Source organism: Schistocerca cancellata, chromosome 1, assembly GCF_023864275.1.
Source record: "Schistocerca cancellata isolate TAMUIC-IGC-003103 chromosome 1, iqSchCanc2.1, whole genome shotgun sequence".
NCBI classification, from domain to species: Eukaryota; Metazoa; Arthropoda; class Insecta; order Orthoptera; family Acrididae; genus Schistocerca; species Schistocerca cancellata.
Window position 1 is genome coordinate 1,191,560,136 of NC_064626.1, and position 13,668 is coordinate 1,191,573,803.

At 43.3% G+C, this 13,668-nt stretch overlaps 1 protein-coding gene across 2 annotated transcripts in view; it reads left to right on the top strand.

Moving 5' to 3' along the window:
• The window catches only part of LOC126094448 (scoloptoxin SSD14-like), a 572,643-nt gene that overhangs the window by 347,209 nt on the left and 211,766 nt on the right, over positions 1-13,668 (top strand). The window lies entirely within an intron of this gene.

Consider the following 13,668-nt stretch of genomic DNA (forward strand, 5'->3'; position numbering starts at 1 on the left):
CTAGTAGATTTGGTTAATGGCTGCTTCTCAACGAGGATTTCGCTGACGTGGGCCCTGGAATTCCCCTTGGACACTTACGTCTTATCATTTAATATGTTCATGCGTTCCTCACTTAAAGGGCAAGTAACCTTTTTCCTCTGGGCAGCAACAACACTTTTTTCTTTGTAAATAAGTTATACAGAACTCAACGAGTCACTTTTTTTAATAATTATGTTTTATTCCATGAACCGGTTTTCTAACCTTTTCAGGTTAATCTTCAGATGGTTTCAGGAAGTTACACCATTACTGCTGGCATAATGCTGGGTGCTGGCTCTATGACAAAAAGATGCGTCACACTTTAATGTATCGCCATGACTATAGCTTATCTGTCGATATGGGTGTAAATTTGGTTTTTACTTACTGCGACATTATAGGCGGCTTTTCTCGGTTAGTGTCCATCTGTCTGCCTCCATTTTGATGTCCAATAGTTATACCAGTACACACACTTCCACACAAACTATATTAAGTTACACTCTGACAGCGAGACTATTCCAGCATGCGCTTTACAACTGTTGCTTGTAACAAAGATCTTGGCAGAAAGATATGGCATAGGCCTACTTTGTACAGAGACGCAATTTGTTGTTCTTTACATATATTAAAGTCGATTTAAGGGCAAGTATTTTAATCAGAATGGCGAAAACGTGAGAGCACAAGATAATATAAATAAATTACTACAAGAACAAACGTCAGGTGATCTAATATCTTATTTCTATTTGTATATTACAGGCAGTTTATAGCTTTTTTTTATCATGATTGGCATTAGCCTGAATACCCAGGCATCAATAATACAGAATTATTGTATCTGCAGTGAGATGCAGCTGTCTGTATGACTAAGATCTTTATATTTAAATTAATAACAAATCTTTAGATGAACTTTGACTTACTTCTGTTATGTTAACATGATCTGGGTTATTATCAAGAGTAGATTCTGTTTATTTTAGCTAAAGGTATATGTATAAAAGATAGTGATTGTAGTGGACTAAAGCTGTTTATATGGCTGTACACTTTATATTTAAAGAAATCATAAACAGAAGTTCTTAAGCTGTTGATTTATTTTTATTCTTGCATTAGTGATCTGGAATATTGGTAAAGGCAGCTTCTGTTTGTTCCAGCTAAAATTAATATGTATAAAAGTACTGATTTATCTTAGCAGTAGAGGGCTTTAACATTTAGAAATATAGTACAGGTGTTATTCTGTGGTAGGATATTACATTGACATCAGTGTAGTTAGGATGTAAGGAGAGGGGAGGGGGGGGTAGGTCGTTGTGAGGTGGGAAGGGGGTGGATGGGGAGCCAGTGTAAGGTTCGTTGAGTGGTTACTTGTTTTGAACTAGTAGATCTTCAAGGTTCTGAAGGAAAAATTGGTTTCTCAGCTCAATTTGATCATTGAGTAGGTATTTAGGTGCTGTATTTGTGTAGATAAATATTTAAAGTTCTTCAAGAAGGTCAAGTATTGTGCCTTTGTTGGCAAAATGGAGTATTGGGAGATTGTGTTCTATGTTGTTTGCAGAATGATTATGTTGAGCAAAATGTGAGGCAGAGCTGGACTTTTTCAGGTTGCTAAGACGGGGTGCATCTATGTATTCTTTAAATCTTGTTGTGAAGCTTCTACTAGTTTGTCAAATATAGAAGCTTGGACATGAGTTACAAATGAACTTGTACATACCTGACTTTTGATACTGTTGTATAGTGGTTTTGGTGCTGTGTATGATTCTATTTTGTATTTTGTTGTTGGTGAAGAAACTTATTTTTATGTTGTATACCTTGAAGAGGTTGGCAATTTGGTGAAAAATCTTCCCTAGGAAAGGTAGGCTAATAAATGTGGTCTTCTTGTTTCTGGGTGGTTGTTCAGCGGGTGGTTGATTTAATTTTGCTGTATGGATTAGTTTATCTGTTATTGCAGGATTGTACCCGTTGGTTGGAGTTCTGGTTGCAGTTCTGTATAATTTATTTACATTCAATATACAGTCACGGTTCTAAAATATCCGTAATGGATAAACATAACACTTTCTTCCTCTGGACAGCAACAACACTTTTTTCTTCACAGTGCAATACATGCATACTGTCTGAAATACTTCCTAACGAATACTGTCCATTCTTTAGATGCCTTCTTACTATCGACATCACAAAGTTTCTCTCTCTGCTAATAACAGGTTTAAATATCAATTTTCTGACAGGATTTGGGCTTAAAAGCGCCGCACGACCACCCCCTGCTGACTTCAAAGAGACATACTAAAGTATTAGGTCATGCATTTGCCCACAGCAGTCACTGTCCGCTCGCAATTGAGGTTTAACACGTCTAGTCATGCAAAAGCGTCGTCGTAACTAGATGTTGGTGACAACGACGAAATTTAGGTAGTAATCACTAGATTGTCACAGCTTCCGGAGACAATTCATAGTCCAAAATCATGAACAATGAAGAGAGCATCTTGAAATACAGGCACATTTAAATTTTAGAACCTTCAGACATTTTCAGAACTTCTCGTTTTCCCGCGTTGTGCAACTTAAGAGCGTGTTATCGAGCACAGATATACAGCAGTGGCCTCGGGAGCTGTAAAAGTGCTCCATTCCGGTAAATCCATTGACAAGACGACAGAGTTACCACATCAGTGGTCACGCTATCGAAAGAATGATGTGAAAGATATTGACGGAAATATCTCCACCAGTGACATCATAACATTACTTGCGTCACGACGTTACGACGCTGTCTAGAGCTTGCTTATTATTGCACAACATGGTTTATCAAGCACGGACTAATTCCTGCAAAAGACGACGCGCTGGCATTCCCGTGAATCCGTAAACCAGTGCCGGCATGACACTGCAGAAATCGACTTCCGCGAAGCACGCACCAACAGAAGACGCGTTGTGGAGAGCACTAGCAGCTGTTGAGGAAACTCCTGTCGCATTACCACCTAGGCGGAGTGTCAGCGTGAGGGAGAATTAATCTACTGCTACAGTAATGAGCTGTTTCCTTTGAGTGTGTCATTCTAGCACGAGACGAGAGTCCAGTTAACTGTGGCAGTAAGCGCTGTTCGTTGCTTGTTTAGAAGAACGTTAAGTCTGCGATAAACATCATTACGCTGATTTGAAACGTCTAAGTTTTTTGAAACACCATTGACAATAATATCGAAAAACTTCTCGTAAACCGATGTTACGCAACACAATAATGCCTAATAAGGATAATTATGGAAATATGGTTCTGCCTTGAGCAAACCAATTTCTTATTCTGTTCTGTAAAGCTTCACCATCGCAATGGGTTTATTTTCTTAGTATTGCATATTGATGTTCATCTCATTTGGAGTAATCTCATATTTTACTCCAGCTTGTCATATTTTGTTTCTTCCACGTATTCATGCCTCTTAGAAAAATGTAGCCTCTAAGACTCACTGTGCCGGCCGCGGTGGTCTTGCGGTTCTAGGCGCTCAGTCCGGAACCGCGCGACTGCTACGGTCGCAGGTTCGAATCCTGCCTCGGGCATGGATGTATGTGATGTCCTTCGGTTAGTTGGGTTTAAATAGTTCTAAGTTCTAGGGGACTGATGACCACAGATGTTAAGTCCCATAGTGCTCAGAGCCATTTGAACCATTTTTTAAGACTCACTGTTGCTGTTGATTAGACATTCACCGACTCCGCTATGGTGAGACTTTAACCCGTAGAGCGTAGTACAACCAACGTTAGGGAAATCATGAGACCACGACTTCCAGTTGTCCAAACTGGAACTCCCACTTCCTAAATCCCATTAATCAGGGCAACCAGGTATACGCAGCATTTCTTGTCGTCCAAAGATTATTTCACTTGATACCATACCAACATTTATTCCGAAAGGTACGTCCATGTGGAGTGACAAACAAAACTTGTGATTGAATTAAAGATTTCTTGCAAGACAGGTCTCAACATGTTGAGTCATTTGCAAATGCAGAAGTAACTCTATAAATAATAAAAGGTGTGACGAAGAGTCATGTAGGTAATAGAAACGAGCGTTTCGCGTCATTGCCCGGGAGGCCCATTACGGGCCAGGTCCGGCGCCTTGGTACAGGTCTTACAACATTCGACGCCATTTTGGGCGACCTGCGCTCCGAATGGGGATGAAATGATGATGAAGACAACACAACAACCAGTCCCTGAGCGGAGAAAATCCCCGACCCAGCCGGGAATCGAACCCGGGCCCCTTAGGACGGCAGTCCGTCACGCTGACCACTTTTTTTTATCTCATTTTGTTCGCTTTTGTTCGTTGCATATGCTCGGGACGGACGTCGTAAGACATCCGTTTAAGTTCGTGAGACATCCGTTTAAGTTCGTGAGACATCCGTTTAAGTTCGTGAGACATCCGTTTAAGTTCGTGAGACATCAGACTTGTTGAGACATCAGTATCATGCGAAGGTTGGCAAATTGTTAAGTCCAGAAATGTACAATAGCGCACTTCAAAACACAAAAAAAAGCACTATCCGAACAGGCCTTAAAGGCCCACTGGTACCGACGGCCGCCGTGTCATCCTCAACCCTCAGCCCTCAGGCGTCACCGGATGTGGATACGGAGGGCCTGTGATCAGCATACAGATCTCCCCAACCGTTTTAAGTTTTCGTGACCGGTGTCGCTACCTGTCAATCGAGTAGTTCCTCAATTGGCCCCACAGGGGCTGAGTGACCGTGATTGCCAATAGCACTCGGCAGACCCAGACGGTAACCCATCCAAGTGCTAGACAAGCCCGACATAGCTTATCTTCCATGACCTGATGGGAACCGATGTTACCGCTGCGGCGAGACTTTTGGGTGCAATAGTGCACTTCAAAAAACTAAAAAGTCGCAGTATAAATCTGTCAACTCTTACAGAACCTGGCTCTAACATTTTGTAGGGATATGAAATGGAACTACTACACAGGCGGAACTACCACACAGGTCGAGTCGTAGGTTAAAGCAAGTAGCAGACTTCATTGGCAGCAGAATAGTGGGAAAATGCTGTCAGATTACAAGGGAGCTTGCATACAAAAAGGTCGTATGATACCTCCTAGAACATTGCCGAAATGCCTGGGACTAATACCCTAAGAGTAGCAGAGTATAATGAACGTGTTTAAAGAAGAGCAGCGCGACTGAGCATGTTTGTCTTGCTTGGGGCAGGGCGTCATCAGAGATCAGGAAAAACCTGTTGACACTTAAAGATGGTTGCGAACTACCCCCAAAAAACCTACTTACTAAGTTTGAAAAACACAAAGTGAAGAATCTAGAGATATTATTCAAACTGTTACATATCGCTCATGGAGACACCACGAGACCGGATTAAAGTGTAACGACAGGGTGACAGAGGAAAATATTGCACAAATTCAGTATTTTCTCCGTAGTGGAATGTAGTAGACAAATTGAGTTCGCTGCAATGAATGAAGCATACACGGAAGTTTCTGTTGATATTTTTTTATTGAAAAATATTGACATCTTAACTGTGTAATTGGGATTTTCCCGAGGCAGCTCTGAAAGTAGGTAGCTCGACGGTTGTCGCTGTAACTCCAGTTGTGGTTACCTGAAACACGAAATTAACACTTCACCCTAATCCTTAGAGATGTAATTTTAGTTCATCGTAGAGATTTGCAAAAAAGGCGAAATTATAGATATTTGAAGAAATGGCCATTTTTGAACCCCTATTTCTTGGAATAAAAAATACTAAATATCGACACAAGAAAATCGGCTACGATGAACTGAAGGAATTCAATTTGCCTCAAAGGAGACCAAAAATCATTAAAATCGGATGAAAATTGTAGCGCGGACGACAAGCATGCCGAAAAACTTGGTTTTGAGAAAAAAGCGTTTAATTTATGAGAAGTATTTATCATATAAAAAAGGGACAAAGCTTGAAACTTAAGGGATATCATCGATGCCTAGTCCATAATAACTATCGCCCCGGCTATCGCATGGCCGGTTTCTGCTACTTTGACCTGAGAAGTCCTCATTTTCGTTTTCAAAGTCCGTTTCGTCGCTGAGTGCATCGCCGCTGTTGTCTCTATTTTCATAGAATCGGCTCATTTCATAGCAAATTTTGATTTGAAGGGCATCTGCCACGTACATTAATGCAGTATGGCCTACATAAAATAGGCGTTTGGCCAAATTTGAAGCAATGTTGACAATTTCGCTTTAGCTGGACGTCAGTTTCCGTGTGTATCTCCTAATGAGACTATTGAAACTTCCGTTCACATTTTAAGTAAATCCGCCCAAGCAAGTTCCAGCAAATCAGGTTTACTCAAATCCCTATAAATAGGGATGATGACATCGATAACGACTTGCGTCAATGGCGTTTTATGTTTATAACTTTCCAATTCACCGTTTCCTTTTGCTTCAAACGCTCACAGAATCGTTACTATTTGGAGTTAGCGCAGAATATTTTGGGAAATAATTCTTCAGTGTATATATATTTGACGTTTGTAATAAAAAATTAGTTTCTTCGACCGTCACCCTGTCTTTCCTCCTTAAACAGTTGCAGCGCCCACGCGCACATTAAAGTTCTTCCCGCATTGCATATGCTATTGGAACGTAAATATATCGTAAAGTATGGTAAAATGGTAAGTACTCCCAAGCATTCAATCAAGAGTCGTTTATAGAGTGTGTGTGTATTGCTGTTTCACTTTGAAACTCGTTAACTGCTAAAAGCGTAGGCCTGATTTTTTTTTTTTTTTTCGTCGATCTGTTATTCCACAGCTATTTGATTTCAGATACAAATTAGACTCACCGATGATGTACGTGCTCTGACGTGTTTTCAGGCAGTTAAGATTAAGTTTTTGTAAAGGCAGAGGGAGCGCCATAAGGAATTTCGGTCGTATGTTACGCCTGCCTATGATGCAAATGCTGGTAGTCAGATGCTTGTTGGCCATACAAGGCATAAAAAACCGCAAAAAGAAATCCTAAATATAATAAACTAATATTGTCACCGCCTAATTGCTGTTTCAGAGCAAAGCTGAACAAGAGCTACTTAGCGATTTGTACCAGTGGGTTTGAAGAGCATCTTCATTCGCTAAAACTCAACGACGTCACAGGGTCCGACAAAGTCATTGTCGTGTTACACAGAACTTAAATGTGAATCAGCTTCGCTCTTAGCCAGTCTACTTGAGCTGCTCAGCGTACAGAGCTGTTCCTTGCGACTGGAAGATAACACTGATCACAACATTCAGCAACAAGAGAGGAACAACTGATTCGCAGAAGTAAAACTGTCACATATCTGTATTCGTTGCAGATCTCTAGAACATTTTCTGAGTTGAATTATATTGACCGACTTGGAGTAAATTGATCTACGTGGGAAAGAGCATGGATTCCGAAATCGTCTAGTATGCGAAAATAATCTCGTGCTCTTCGCTCAAGATGTCTCAAATGCTAAGGTTAGAAGTAGATGGGTTCGGTGTTCCTACACATTCACACCATTTTTGATTCAGTAATACATCTATAGCTATCGAAAGAAATAGGTTCGTACTGCGTATAAAATCAGAATTGTGACTGGGTTCAAAAACATTGCCAGGCAGAACACAGCACAGAATGACAGACGGAGTCGTCTACAGACATAAGGAACACAAACGCGATAAGATTGTGTTTTATATTGTCTTCCTTTAAATTGTCGCACGAACGTCAAAGTCATCGATATCAAAATAAGTGACCACGGGGAGACAAATAAACTGAAATATTTCAAGAGAGGGAAGGCTACTAGGGTCAATGGGCTGTCAACTCACTCTATGCATAGATTATACAAAATACTTCGTCTTGTGTCAACAACTCACCGAATGTCGCTGGAGTAACGAAACATTCCTATAGATTGGAAGATAGCGCAGGTCGTTTCCGTTTTCAAGAAGAATCTTCAACTAGACATAGAAAATATAGGATTACGTTGCTAAAGGCAGTCTGTTGTAGAACTTTTGGAACGTATTTTAAGCTCGCGTATTGTGACATTGTTGTAGACCGAAAATTTCCTACGTAGTAGCCGGCAAGCGTTCCAGAAAAAGAGTAATCGTGTGAAACCCAGCTCGCTTTGTTAGTTCTCGACACCATGATTAAGCAGGAGAGCTTCTGTGAAGTTTGGAAGGTAGGAGACGAGGTACTGACAGAAGCAAAGCTGCGAGGACGACATATCTCCCCTGTTTCCCGATAATACAAAATGTGCTGCTCTTCTTTGAACTTTCTCGGTGTACTCCGTTAATCCTGTCTGGTAAGGATCCCACACCGCGCACCGATATTCCAAGAGAGGGCAAGCAGAGTGTAGGTAGTCTCTTTAGTAGATCTGTTGCATCTTCTAAGAGAGTTCTGCCAATAAAACGCAATCTCTGGTTCGCGTTCCCCACAACATTTTCTATGTATTCTTTCCAACTTATATTGTTCGTAATTGTAATTCTAGGTATTTAGTTGAATTTATAGCCTTTAGATATGACTGATTTATCATGCAACCGAAGTTTAGCGGATTCCTTTTATCACTCATGTGGATGACCTCATAGTTTCCATTATTTAGGGTCAATTAACAATTTTCGCACCATACACATATCTAAGTCGTTTTCCAGTAGGTTTTGATCTTCTGATCACTTTACTAGACAGCAAACGACAGCATCGTCTCCAATCAAAGACGGCTGCTCAGATTGTCTCTCAAATAATTTTTGTAGACAAGGAACAGCAATGGGCCTATAACCCTACCTGGGAGAACGCCAGATATCACTTCTGTTTTACTCGATGACTTTCCGTTAATTACTACGAACTGTGACCCCTCTGACAATCACGAATCCAGTCGCACAACTGAGACGATATTCCATAATCACACAATTTGATTACAAGCCGCTTGTGAAGTACGTTGTCAAAGGCCTTCTGGAAATCTAGAAATAAAGATTCAATTTTAAATCCCCTGTTGGAAGCACTCAACACTTAGTGTGATTAAAGAGTTAGTTGTTTCACAAGGAGGATATTTCCTAAATCCGCGTTGACTGTCAGTAGACTGTCTTCTTCGAGGTAATTCATAATGTTCGAACACAATATACTTTCCAAAATCCTGCTGCAATTCGACTTTAATGACGTGTGCGTGTAATTTAGTGGACTGCTCCTACTGGCTTTAATACTGGTGTGACCTGACAATCTTTATAGTCTTTGGGTACGGATCTTCCGTCGAGCGAGCGCTTGCATATGAGTGTTAAACACGGAACTATTGCATCAGCATGCTCTGAAAGAAACCTGATTCGTATACAATATGGACCGGAAGACTCGTTTTTTATTGAGTGGTTTAAGTTGCTTCACTACTCGGAGGATATCTAAGTTACTCTATCAGCAGCTGTCCTTGATCAGAAATCTGGAATATTTACTTCGTCTTCTTTGGTGAAGGAACGTCAGCGCGATTCATTACAGGTTCATTTAGTAAGCGTGAAAACTTCACGAAGATACTCAGTCAACTCCTGTGAGACACGCTGCAGGACAGACGTTGTGCATTAGGATGTGGCTTATTGTTAAAATTCCGAGTGTGCACGTTCCTAGAATAGTCAACCAATATATTCCTTCCTCCTCCGTATATCTCGCGAAAAGACCAGGAAAGTAAAATTGGTGAGATTTGAGCTCACACGAAGGCTTGCTAGCAATCGATCTTTCTGCGAACCATTTGCGACTGGAATAGGAAAAGGGAGAAACAGCTTCTTTTTTCTCCGCGTACGAAAGTCTGCCTCACCCTCTGCATCTGGAGCACTTAGCCGAGCGATACTTTCGTTTACATTTAGTCAATGCTCTATTTGCATTGCGGTTCTTTCTCATAATTCCTTCTGAATGCACGCTGTACTGCTGTAACACGCACTGACACTTTCTCCTTGCTTCATCGCCATTTTGTCAAGCCACTGCACTTGGACAGCCAACTGGTGGGCACAACGCAAACTTGGCGAGTTCACGGTTCTACTCATACGTCAGCCATTTGCACACCTATTACTTGGAAAAATGTAGAACTAAGAAAATGACTGAATCATTTACAGTAGCCATTTATTTTCGATGAACTGTTTGAACTAGTATATGCGATCTTCAGATTTAAAAACGCGCCACAGCAACAGGAACCGTTTACAGTTCACCTGATAACAGGCAACTGTTGCTGCTATTAGCTGGACTATACTGGCTGAAACCGGTCATTGAAAATTGCGATCTATACTGAGTTGTTCATGTGGAAAGGTTTGCTCGACTGGACATCCCCTACAGCGCGCTGGGCTTATCAGGTGCCTAAGGTGTGCCCAAAATTGAAAAATTCTATCGTAATATGTGAGAGTTAATGAAAAACTTTGCAGTATGTGGAACATAAAAATGAACCCGTAATGTAACTGCTGCGTAAACGCTAGTTTATGTTGGAATGAAATTGTATGAATAATGTATAATTGCAACCTCGCGTTTATTAACATTTTTATAAAAGATGTTCATAAACACCCTGGGCATGGATGCACTTTCGTACTCGACTAGACGTACTGAGTCGGTATTCGAACACAGGTCTACTACTCCCTAGGCAGAAGCGGTAACCACCACGCCACACTGGAAGAGTGGCTTTGCATAATTGGACGGTTTACTCTAACACACCTCCCTCCTCATTCCAAATTTTCATTCACACATCAGCCCACTCGACGTTCCCCCTATACTAGAACACCACTGCAGAGGCTCTGAGTATATTAAACTAATCGTACAAAACGGGGGATCCTGCCTGAAATCCAGGCATACATAAGTGCTGTAATCAGTTGAATTTGGACTGAGGAGAGAGGTGTGCTAGGGTAGTCTGTGCAGTTGTGCAAAGCCACTATGCCAGGGTGGCGTAGTAGTTAGCGCATGCGCCTAGGGAGCGGCCTTGGCACCTCTCTTCAGTCTGCATACACACTGAAGGCGCCAAAGAAACTGGTATAGACATGAGAGTTCAAATACAGCGATACGTAAACAGTCAGAATACGGCGCAGCGGTCTACAGCGCCTATATGAGACAACAAGTGTGGCACAGATGTTTGATCGGTTACTGCTGCTATAATAGCAGGTTATCAAGATTTAAGGGAGTTTGAACGTGCTGCTATAGTCGGCGTACGAGCGATGGGACATAGCATCTCCGAGGTAGCGATGAAGTGGGGATTTTCCCGGGCGACCATTTCACGAGTGTACAGTGAATGTCAGGAAACCGGTAAAACATCAAATCTCCGAAATCGCTGCGGCCGGAAAAAGATCCTGCAGGAACAGGATCGACGGCGACCGAAGAGAATCGTTCAACGTGACAGAAGTGCAACCTTTACGCAAATTGCTGCCGATTTCAATGCTGGGCCGCCGTCAAGTGTCAGCTTGTGAACCATTCAACGAAACTACATTGAATGGGCTTTCAGAGCCGAAGGTACACTTCGTGTACCCTTCATGACTGGGCGACCCAAAGCTTTACGCCTCGCCTGGGTCCGTCAACACCGACATTGGACTGTTGATGACTGGAAACATGTTGCCTGGTCGGACGAGTCTCGTTTCAAATTCTGTGAAGTAGATGGACGTGGACGTGTACGGGTATGGAGACACTCATGTATCCATGGACCCTCTCTGTGCAAGATGATGTAATCATCGTTCACTGTGAATAATGAACACTGTTCACGTTCACCGCTACAGCATTGACCTTCATACCGCCTCCCTCCCTCCCTCTCTCCCTCCCTCTCTCCCTCCCTCCCAACACTTTTCCTAGTTCTACCCCTACCTGAGCATCACCGTTGTACTCAAATCTGTGAAGAACTGCGCCGTCACTGAATCAGTTGCTCGCCATGTCAGCAGGGGAGTGTTAAAGCTGGTGGACGCTCTGTACTGGCGTGGGGAGTGTGCAGTTGGAGTGATATGAGACCTCTGGTACGACTTTGACAGGTGACAAGTACGTAAGCATTCTGTCTCTCACATGCATCCATTCATGTCCATTGTGCATTCCGATGGTCTTGCGCAATTCCAGCAGGACAATGCGACGCCCCACATGTCTAGAATTGTTACTCAGTGGCTCCAGGAACACTCTACTGAGTTCAAATATTTCCGCTGGCCATTAAACCCTCCAAACATGAAGATTAATGAGCACATCTGGGATGCCTTGCAACGTGTTGTTTAGAACAGATCTCCACTCACTCGTACTCTTACAAATTTATGGACAGCTCTGCAGGATTCATGGCGTCAGTTCCCTCCAGCGCTACTTCAGACGTTAGTAGAGTCCACGCCACGTCGTGTTACGGCACTTCTGCTTGCTTGTGGGAGCCCTACACGATATTAGGCAGTTGTATCAGTTTCTTTGGCTCTGCTGTGTATAAATTATAGATGTTTGAGACTTTTAAGGTCTCTGGAACAACATGATTTCATCTGACAGTGTCATCCGGCGCACATAGCTGCGAGTAGACTGCATAGCTGCGAGTTCCCTTGTTTTGTCCGCGACTGCATAGCTGCGAGTTCCCTTGTTTTGTCCGCGACTGCATAGCTGCGAGTTCCCTTGTTTTGTCCGCGACTGCATAGCTGCGAGTTCCCTTGTTTTGTCCGCGACTGCATAGCTGCGAGTTCCCTTGTTTTGTCCGCGACTGCATAGCTGCGAGTTCCCTTGTTTTGTCCGCGACTGCATAGCTGCGAGTTCCCTTGTTTTGTCCGCGACTGCATAGCTGCGAGTTCCCTTGTTTTGTCCGCGACTGCATAGCTGCGAGTTCCCTTGTTTTGTCCGCGACTGCATAGCTGCGAGTTCCCTTGTTTTGTCCGCGACTGCATAGCTGCGAGTTCCCTTGTTTTGTCCGCGACTGCATAGCTGCGAGTTCCCTTGTTTTGTCCGCGACTGCATAGCTGCGAGTTCCCTTGTTTTGTCCGCGACTGCATAGCTGCGAGTTCCCTTGTTTTGTCCGCGACTGCATAGCTGCGAGTTCCCTTGTTTTGTCCGCGACTGCATAGCTGCGAGTTCCCTTGTTTTGTCCGCGACTGCATAGCTGCGAGTTCCCTTGTTTTGTCCGCGACTGTTAAAGTTCAGTTCGTCAATACTGAGTGGATTAGATGCATAACCTTTCTTTCAGGTAGCCCCCCCCCCCCAAAAAAAAAAGAGAAAGTCGCAAGTAAACAACTCTGGGGAACGTGGCGCTAACGATCCATCGCTGACAACTCATTCATTTGAGAAAGCTGCGTGGTAGCGATTCAATGACACGTTTTGTGTGTATGACGTTACTCCGCCTCGTTGGTAGAAGCTACTGGTGTCTGTGTCGAGTGGCGGTTTCATTGTGGATTAAGTTTTGTTTTGCTTACTCTGATCAAGATGATGATGATGAAATGTCGTGTGACGAGGGCCTCCCGTCGGGTAGATCGGTAATAAAGGAGGTTCACGTTCACTGCTACAGCATTTACCTTCATACCACTGCCCCACCCCTCCCTCCCGACACTTTCCCTAGCTCTACGCCTACCCGAGCATCGGCGTGGAACTCAAATCTGTGAACTGGATCGGTTGCTCGCCATGTGTCAACGTTACGTAAGAACTGTCGGAAGTGGCCCAGACCGCCTGGCCATCTGTGTCAAGGGCGTGTGGCGTGCCGTCCCAAACGTCGCTCCGTCGCCACTTCCGCCCTTCGTGATCGGCAGCGCTCGGGAGCCCCGCCGGTAGACAACAAACACTTGGCGGCCGGCGCGGCGGTTCCTCCCTCACTGGCCGCAGA